General features: G+C 38.8%; 1 long non-coding RNA gene across 1 annotated transcript in view; it reads left to right on the plus strand.

Moving 5' to 3' along the window:
• Positions 1-9,021, plus strand: part of LOC142160437 (uncharacterized) — a 47,930-nt gene extending 38,909 nt beyond the window's left edge. Inside the window, exon 3 of the long non-coding RNA XR_012693224.1 lies at positions 8,917-9,021. This is a non-coding gene — a long non-coding RNA (uncharacterized LOC142160437). The remainder of the gene's footprint in view (positions 1-8,916) is intronic.
• Positions 9,022-9,853: the final 832 nt, after the last annotated feature.

Raw genomic sequence — 9,853 nt, forward strand, 5'->3', positions numbered from 1 at the left:
ATTTACTTTCAGTATATAACAGTGTAGGGCTACAACATAAAATCAAATACATAACTAAACTAACCATATGTAACTAAAAATAAAATATTGGTGAAAAACATTTATAAAACAAAAATTTGTTCCCACCCCAAATCCCTCCCCAGTACCATGAGACCATGCCATCCACTCTGAGTGACACTGACACATTTTTTAAGGGTTTTGTTACAAATAGTGCATGCATGGATGTCACAGAATGAATGTCACTCAAACTATTATAAAGAAGCCCTTAAATGTTGTCTGCCACCCCTTCTTCCTTTATCCCCACCAGATAAATAACATCAATACCTCCCCAGCTGTCCCGATTTAGGCAGGACAGGCTCGATTTAAGGTGACTGTCCAGCACAGCGGAACTTTTATCCTGATGTCAGGACAGTTGGGAGTAATGTCGCTCTCATGAATGGCCCTTCAATGCTGTGCATACCAGGGGCAAGTCAGGCAGCCTGGAATGGGTGTCTCATGCCTTCTTAGATCTAACTCTGACCTGTGCCTCACCTCCTTTCTGATAACCACTTTTTACTCCTGTATACAATATGTCAGTCTTACCGCTATCCACTAATGGGATTTCCTACCATATCTGATTAGACTCGCCTTCAAATATTTAACAGTCCCTGAAAACCCACTCTGTATTAAAGCTTACCCTAATCCCACCTATACAACCCTCACTGCTACATCGCCACAACTATCCCAATCTCCAATCTGGAAAACATTTGCTGCACTTGTCCTAGCTCTGACCTTTTCGCACTACATTCTAGGTTATGTTTTCACACCTGCCTTTATTTTATCTAACTGGTATGTATTTGTGTTATGTATGTTTCCATACTATCTGTCACTGCAGAGCACTTAAAAAATTGATGACGATAAAATAATAATAATGAGCTATGCACCCATGTACAGCTGCAGATTATTTGACTTTACAAACAAATCTAAATACAGCAATGTACCTTTGTTCTTGGCCTAACAGGTTTTATCAGAGCTTGAGTAAAGTACACATACATTGAGGGTAAAGTTTATGTAGTTGCATTATATTAATGAAAGTAGCTATCAGAAGAATTACAGGAGAGTGTGTTTCCCCATTTTGTCTTGTTTTCTCTATAAATTATACTTCCAGTAGTTTTGGGACTTGACTACGCACCCAATAATATAATATCATGCTGCAGAGATGTCACAGATATTCATTGCTACACACTCCAATCTACTGTATTGTGGAGTTATCACATTTCAGTAAGGCGGGTGGAGTGAGTGGAGAATACTGAATGGTGATGTGATTATGGGGAACAGAAGGGAAATAGAAAAAAAACTACAAAATAGTTAGATCTGAAAACAGATTTACTAGCACTATCATAAAATACATACTGAGTGCAACTTGCATTTGTTTTTAACTTCAATGGTTTTTTGAATTGATTTTTCAAACAGTTATGGGGTACAGAAAGCCAAAAAAAGAGGAGGTTAAGAGGGTACATAGTAGGGAGGAACACAACAATATATTTTTAATAATCCACCATAGATAGCAAAAGACCAACTCATGCCTCAACCAGGGGAAGATCACCATGTTCACTTCCAGGAATTTCTGACGGAGACTCTATAAGTGAAGGCATTTGGGGCTGTAAGGTGTGGTCCGTGCTAGCGGGGGAAGCCCCCTCTCCCTCTGTAATATAAACATGCCAACTGAACCATTTCGTTAACAGAGACGAACGTGCAGTGGAGTATGGCATTCCCGCAGTCTCCCTTTCAAAGCTATATTGAACCTTAGCCACTACTTTCTGCAGAGCGGGTGGGAGAGGTAACTTCCAAGATTGGGCTACAGTGGCACATGCAGCGATCATGATATGACTAAAGGCTTATTTGTAATGTAACGGGAATTGTGGCGGGTAAAGGGAATAGGAGATTTCAAAGGATGGGTCTGCGCATGTGCAGACTCGAATCCAACATGGCGCCAGCCAGGAACCACGGCGCTATACGCCGGGCAGCAGCGGAGGACTGGATAGACAAGTAAGCCTGGACCCGACCGTAAGGAGTATCACACACTGGCGGGCCCAGTGTGTGATACTCTCAGGCAGTCCTGTGGAAGACAATGGATAATAATTGGCCTTCCCCATCTCCCGAACTAAGATATCACTTAGCCCCTCCTGAAATTAACCATTTACAATACTTTGTGATATCACAGGGTCCCCAGGTGTTCCATGCTTCCTGTAGAGTAAGGAGGGGGAGAACGAATGTAGCTAGAGCCCCTTCAGCTGTATCCTGGAACCTGATCCTTACCCATAACCCACCTGGCTTCACTTTAAGGAAACCAAAAAAGCCAATGTAAGGCGCTGCAAAAAAGACCCTTAGTAGTATACTTCAATGCTGCAGCTCTCTAAAGACAGGATCTGGATCTGTCATAAAAAAAATGCAAATAAACTATAGGTAGAAAAGAGAGCACAAAGCATAGAGTATAGTTATAAAAATAATCAATTTATTACACTCATATGTGGATATCACAAAAATTCTTATATATTTGCTTTTCCTGTCTCTTTAATATATATGGTACCATATCTACATATATTTTTGGCCATAATCCCTGGAACGTTGCATGCTTTATTTATACTTTGGAATTCAATAGAAGTTGATTCATTTGGGATCAACATCGGGACCTATTTCAGATGTTTTAATATATGTGCCTTATAAGAATTTTTGTGATATCCACATATGAGTGTAATAAATTGATTATTTTTATAACTATACTCTATGCTTTGCGCTCTCTTTTCTACCTATAGTTCACTTTAAGGACAATGAAGAACAGCTTCACTGCAGTATCAACAAGATACAATAAACAATAAACATATTTACAATGAGTAACATATAGTGAAAAGGTACAATGCCCCTTATCTACATGTAATTAGACTCTGCAGTTGTACTCTGGTGAGCTGGGAAACAAATAACAGGATGCTAAAAAGTACATGTTGTAATACTGCACATTTTCTGAGAAATGAGGGACAGGCTGGTTGAGGGGATATCAAGCTTGTTTCGTCACACAATCGATTTCCCGAAATGCCCTCTTCAGGAATGGAATTTGTTGAGAATTGGGGGCATAGAACGAGACCAAGTTCTCTAGTTTATTTTCTAGTAGGCCAATCAGGATAAAGCATCTTCCTGCTTTATCCGCTATGCTGGTCTTATGTAAAAAGGTGACTATAGAGCTAATTAACATTGCAATCCCATTGCACTTGAGTAGGCCGTTAGCTGTATAGCAGACTGGGTTGTCCTAAAGAAGAGAGGGAGCAGAGGCCAAAAAAATGAGTCTCCTGTAAGGCCACTATATCAGCTTTAAGTGTGTGGAATGAGGCTAGTGCCAACCTTCGTTTGTTTGGAAAATTCAGACCCCCTAGCATTTTGGGAAAGTAATTTAGCCATCTACGTTGTTATCAGAGGAGGTTACGTCCAATACCTATGTGAAATATAAATTCGCAAAAGAACACACAGAAAAAAAATCAATTAATGTTACCTGTTAATAACACGGGCAATAATAATAATTTTTTGCATGTAAAACATTTATTAAGATGTTCTTAATGTCTATGGAACATAAATTAAATATTTACAGTTGCACCTGATTGCAAATAAATATTATAGCATGCATATGCGACTGTCATCACAAGTAATCAGCACTTCGACCAGCCCTGTAGCTTGAGCAAGAGATACGGTAGAATATCAAGTACCTTTGAGATGTTCAAATCTGGATTCGGATATGGCTACATGTGCTTGAGTTTGGCACGCCCTTCTGTACACTGACTACGGCAAAACGCCGCTTCCCGCCCCGTTCCCTCCCAGAAATCGTAAGCTGTATTAAGTGTCCTGTGTGTATGCCTATTAATTGAACGTTGCTGCGTTCTTGGTATGCACACATCTACTTTTACGGATTATACGCACATCTGCATTTACATACCTTGATGAAACAGGCCCTCCGTGCGTTTTAAAATAAAGGTACGTTGCGCTCAGTATGTGTGCCTTGATGAAGCAGGCCCTAAGTTGTTTAGAATGAAAAACATATACAATTTAAGATACCTATGCAGACCCCTGGATATTTCACATTATATTTAATGTAGTCAGCATTTATAAGGCATATCACTGCCTGCAATGTGCATGCATATAAAGTAGACAAGCACCGGGTTTCGGTGGAAAATATATTCTGAGCAGAGATAACACTAGTGTGCTGCTTCCTTTAGACAAATTCTAGTGTGCACAGGAGAACTTTCTCTCCTTTTAGTGAGATTTTTAATTAGGAGTTTATGTCACTGTTATTTTATGACAAATTAAACCAAAAAAATGCAAATATAGAAAGTTTTATCCTAGAACGGAACAAGATATGATGAAAGACAGGCTTGCAGCTACATAGGTAAAGGATTTAGTCTTCTCTCTGCACGTTTCTGATACCCACCCTTGTCACATTCAGTGACGGCTCATTTCATTTCCTCTCAGTTGATGGGAATGCTCATTCTGATGCTTTCTTGAAGGACGGTACTCTGATAACCATAATCTGCGCAGTCCCCGGCCTGTGCCTGTCTCTTATTAATGTACTACGTGTTCACGCCTCATTTCTGTCAGATGGCTGTGTTCCGCTGGATGCCCCTGTCTTTCCTGCGTCTCTCAGCCCATGTTCATCTCATGGATATGGAAACTTTTATCTCCAAGGAGAATGGAATTCAAAATAATACTACGCAAAAAAAAAAAAAGAGACAGGAATAAATTACATTTCTAATGAAAATGTCTGTATTCCAGCCGGATGGTGGCTTTGAAGATGAGAACATAATGATAGTTGAAATTAGCAGATATCTTTCCTTCTCAGTCTGATGAAATAAGCACATATTGAAGCTACAATTCCATTCAAAACATAAGGGACTATGCTTGTCTTGAGAATAGTGACAATATAAATGGATTTCTTAAAGATACTGGGTCTGATTCAAATCAGAACAAAAAATGCATGTATTCTCCATAGTTAAAAAGATCACACATTTTGTCTTTTGATGACGAAAATGCTTTACATATGTTTACCTGGGATTATCTCTTTGAGACCCTCCGGAGGTTTGGTTTCCCGGAAGCATATGTTAAAGTTTTACAAATCCTATATTATTATCTCCACACACAAGTATTGGCCAATGGACATATGTCCTGTCCATTTGTGGTGGAGAGTGGCGTGAGGCAAGGTCTCTCCACCACTGTTTGCAGTGACTTTAGAATCGCTGGTAGTGCATTTGAGAATCAACTCTTTAGGGGTATTCGCATAGAGTGTTGCGATAATAATCTTGCACTCTTTGCGGATGATATGCTTCTCATGGTCTCCAATCCAAAACGTTCTATTCCGGTATTCTTTACATTATCCATATTTTTGGCTCTTTCGCGGGATACAAAATTAATTTTGAAAAATCTGAACTCATGCCCCTTACGGAAACCGCTCATATTTTACACGATGCAGGCAATAGTTCACAGTGTACTTTATTTCCAACTAAAATCAAGTACTTCACAATCTCTATAAATTTACCTATCCCACTATCATTGATAAAATTACAACTCTTCTAGTGAATTGGTCTAATCTGCCCTTGTCATTATTAGATCATAATGCTGCTGTCGAGAGTGACATTTTCCCTAAGCTATTTACCCCTCCAGATGCTCCCACTCAGCTTTACTAAATGTGATATATATACTTGTATGAGGTTATTTTCCCATCTTCTATGGCGTATTGCTAATGCCCTTATTGCCAGGAACAAATTAAGCCTCGGTGAGACTCAAGGGGGCATAGGATTACCAGACATTTTGTCCTTTAATAAGGTTGCTTTATTCCGATACCTTTCAGACTGGTTTCTACACCAGGATCATTTTACTAATAGAGCCCTAGAGAAGGAATTATTTTCTCCTTACTCCCCAGCCACAATGCTACACGTCCCAAGATCTCAAATGTTTTCAACAAAATATCCTTTTAAAGGACACATATAAAGCTTGGGCGCAAACTACTAAAAAATATAATAGGAATTATAAATACTCTCGCTTTAGTCCAGTTTGGGGAAACCCAGAATTTATTCTTGACAATGCCAATTTTCTCCCCTGGAAAAATAAAGGAATTTCAGCTATAAAAGATGTGTTTGGCCCTGGGGACACTATGTATGGCTTTCAACAGATCTGTGACAAATCTGGTATTTCCAATACTCAATATTTCATGTTCTTACCATTACTGCATTATGTATGCTCACTACTGTCAACTTATAAACAGCCGGACCCACAGATACCCTAGATTCACTCATTTCTTTTTTAAGGTCTAATACTTCTAGGATAAGATATTTGTAAACAGACCTAATCTATACTGACATTGACAGAGTCTGGGCAAAAACATGGAGTTCATGGCAAATTGATGACCTTACACTAAGTAACCCAGACTGTTACAACAGTTTGATTCCATATGGACATTTTTAACCTCCTCCCGACTCCAAGAGGTACATTTTAAAACAATTAATAGGACCTATCTCTCCCAACACCAGCACCGATATGGGGTGGAAGGAAAGACAGGGGATATGTTCTAAAACCAGGGCACAGCGAGCAGACCTTAAACATAACTGGAACTGTAGAAAATGTAATCAAATTTGGAATAAGTTTATCAACTTTATTAAGACCAGTTTTGACATTCCTATAACAAAAAATTTACAGGCCTTTCTGTTCACCAATTTTTATCCCTGGAAAAACATTTAGTCTTCTAGTAGATTTCCTATCTTAACGATTATTGTTACAGTTGACAAGCAATTTATTTTACGGCAGTGGACATCCCCATCTCTAATCTCCTTAGTACACTAAAATCAGACCTATTAGATATTTGCATGAATAGGAGAGCCACTCTGCCGGATATTGAGAACGGCGAGGAAAAATTTCATAGAAAATGAGGGATATATCTAAACTTGCTGGATGTCACCACTGTACAATATAATATTATAAAATTGTTTTAATTCCCCAGGTGGTATCTACACCGACAACTTAAATAATGTTTTAATGTATCTCTTATTCCCAATCCGTGGTTTCCGGTCTGGTTTCCCCTTCTCATCTTCCTGTCCTCCCTCCCTTTACCCCCTCCCCTTCTGCGGTACACCAACAGGGGCGCACGGAGGATTGTCGGGGGGGGGGGGGGTTCTCCCCGACGACCGAAAAAAAACCAAAAAAACAACCAACGAGAGAGAGCTGAGCTCCGTTTAGCCAGCGCTGTCCTATACAGCAGCCTCGGCGCTGTCTAAGAAGCGTCTGCAGCGGTGCTGTATACAATACAATACAGCACCGCCGCGGATGCTTCTTTGACAGCGGCGCGGCTGCTGTATAGGACAGTGGCAACTTAGTTAGCGCAGGGGGGGGTTCTAGAGACTCAGAAACCCCCCCTGCGTGCGCCACTGACCAATTCATTCTTGTATTTTGGATATGGAAGAGGGACACAACATTTTTTGGATATTATTTTCTTTTTTTATTAGGTTAGTTTATAGCTTATCATTGTTTAGTTTTTATTTTCCTTCTTGATGTATTTTAATTTTTCCCGAGAAACAACATTTCTTTATTATTGCAATTATATTGTCTTTTCCATGAAATATATATTTCATATCTTTCCACCATTTATCTGGAAGAACGTGGGACTAATTGATTCTTTTTGTTTTTCCCTCCTCATGTTTGGATATACCAGATGGTTGAACGTCTCCATGTTTTCTATTTTTATTGTGATCTCCTTGTACTATTCTGTTGATCTAATTTTTTTTTTTTACAAAAAAAAAAAAAAGAATCATGCAACTGTTGCATAGTTCTGTTCGTATTCAAATCCACACGTTTCTTTAGATATATTATAATGCAAATAAGGCTACATCTACGTGATGTATAAAAATTGCATATTTCTGCATAAGAGTAGACACACATACAGGAGAAAGCATTTTTTGAGCAATTATCCTATTTTTAACTACATGTGTATTTGCAATGAGTTTACATCAGAATGCACATACATTGATTTCCTTAATTACCCTCATTAGACCAAAAACACTGTTGCCTGCTGACAATAATCTATTATTAACCCATTCACTGCATTACATAGTTTAATGCCTTGTCATCATACTCTTGATGCATGAAAGGTAGTAAGCAAAGAAACATTTTCACATTCTGACTTAATAACGACTATTCATAGTGAATACAGCACTTGTGAGAAACGAAATGGAACAACAGAGCAGCCTATGTTAGTCTACCCCTTCCCTCCCAAAATCCGCCTTTCAAGTAGTAAGGTGTTGTACGTGTCAGATGTGCTCGGATATGAATCCTGTGCAATTAAGTTCATTTGCGTAAGATTGATTTCTGGGTATGCTCAGTGTTAATACACGCAAGATACATCACGGAAACGGGCGTACGTCCGGACTAGAATCAGGCGCATGTGAGTACAGAATACATTCAATTGACCTTGATGTTCTGCCAATGTTTCCCATTACACAGAGAAATAGGAATTAAGTCATCCTATGCGTGTACCTAACCTTGAGGAAGAGGATGATCTTATGGAGATTCAGGTCCTCGTGCAGAGTTGGACAGAAGACTCTCAGTATGTCAAAAGTGGTGGACATATTTGGTGAAATATAACAATTATTTCAAGAATATTATTCAGTTTAGCAGTACATAGCCTTTGATCATATATTATTGTCAAATATTGACTTTAAATATATTATTCAACATCCAAAGTACATGTAACTGATGATGAAGTCCTTTTGATGACTGCCTAGTAATTAATAACAACGAAACTCAAGTAGGATGTCAAGAAGAAAAAAAATAATCCCCATTGATGGCTGGTAATTAGGAAATCTATTTGTTAAGATTTAATCTCATGTAACCTATTACTTGTACTTTCAGGACCGAAAGAAAGTTTAGAGGAGTGGAGTGTGGTCCGCCTCTCTCATACCAACACTCCCATCCAATGATTCTCTTAATCAGACTCCGGGGACAGCTTAGTGATAAGGAAAATCCTTTCTGTAAGTACCAATATATTTCACTGGAATGAACATTACAAGTAGAGATGGTCACTGACCCCCGTGTTTTGGTTTTGTATTCGGTTTTGGATCTGGATTACCTTCGTGTTTTGGTTTTGCAAAACCGCCCTTGCGTGTTTTGGTTTTGGTTTTGTTTGGTTTTGTTTGGTTTTGTTTTGCTATTTTTGAAAAAAATACAATTTTTTTGGTCTAAAATAACCTAATTTAGTGCTCCACCAGTTTCTTAGATAAGTGAGGTAATTCTAAAGCTAATAAATTATGAAAAAAACAGTTTAATCCCTGGTAGGCCGTCCTTAATTCGAACACTTGTCTGCAAATTATACAGACAAACCTGGTTGTCTACCTCCTCCATCTTTGATTATTGGCAATGTAGCCATCGTCTTTGGGTGTATATTACACCCTCCACTTGTAGTTTTATATTAAAAAAAGCAGCCTGCACAGACTGTGGAACTAAAAAGTAAAATTAAATGGACCACGGTAGTTTGGTGGCTATCTATGCCCCCCGCCCTCCACTTGTAGTTGAATATAAAAAAAGCAGCCTGCACAGACTGGAACTAGAAATTCGAATATACAAAGAAATGGACAAAGGCAGTTTGGTATCTGTCTGCATCAGATCCCCTCTCCACTAGGAGGAAACTGGAAAACTATTCAGCCGTTATATAATCTAGAATAGAAATAGAAATTGAGAAAGGCAATTTGGTATCTGTCTGCATCATAATCATCATCATCCTCATTAGCGCCCTCGTCACCTCCACAAATCTCCCCCTCATCCTCTTCTATTTCCAAAGTGGCATCCTCAA

Source organism: Mixophyes fleayi, chromosome 6 (assembly GCF_038048845.1).
Source record: "Mixophyes fleayi isolate aMixFle1 chromosome 6, aMixFle1.hap1, whole genome shotgun sequence".
NCBI classification, from domain to species: Eukaryota; Metazoa; Chordata; class Amphibia; order Anura; family Limnodynastidae; genus Mixophyes; species Mixophyes fleayi.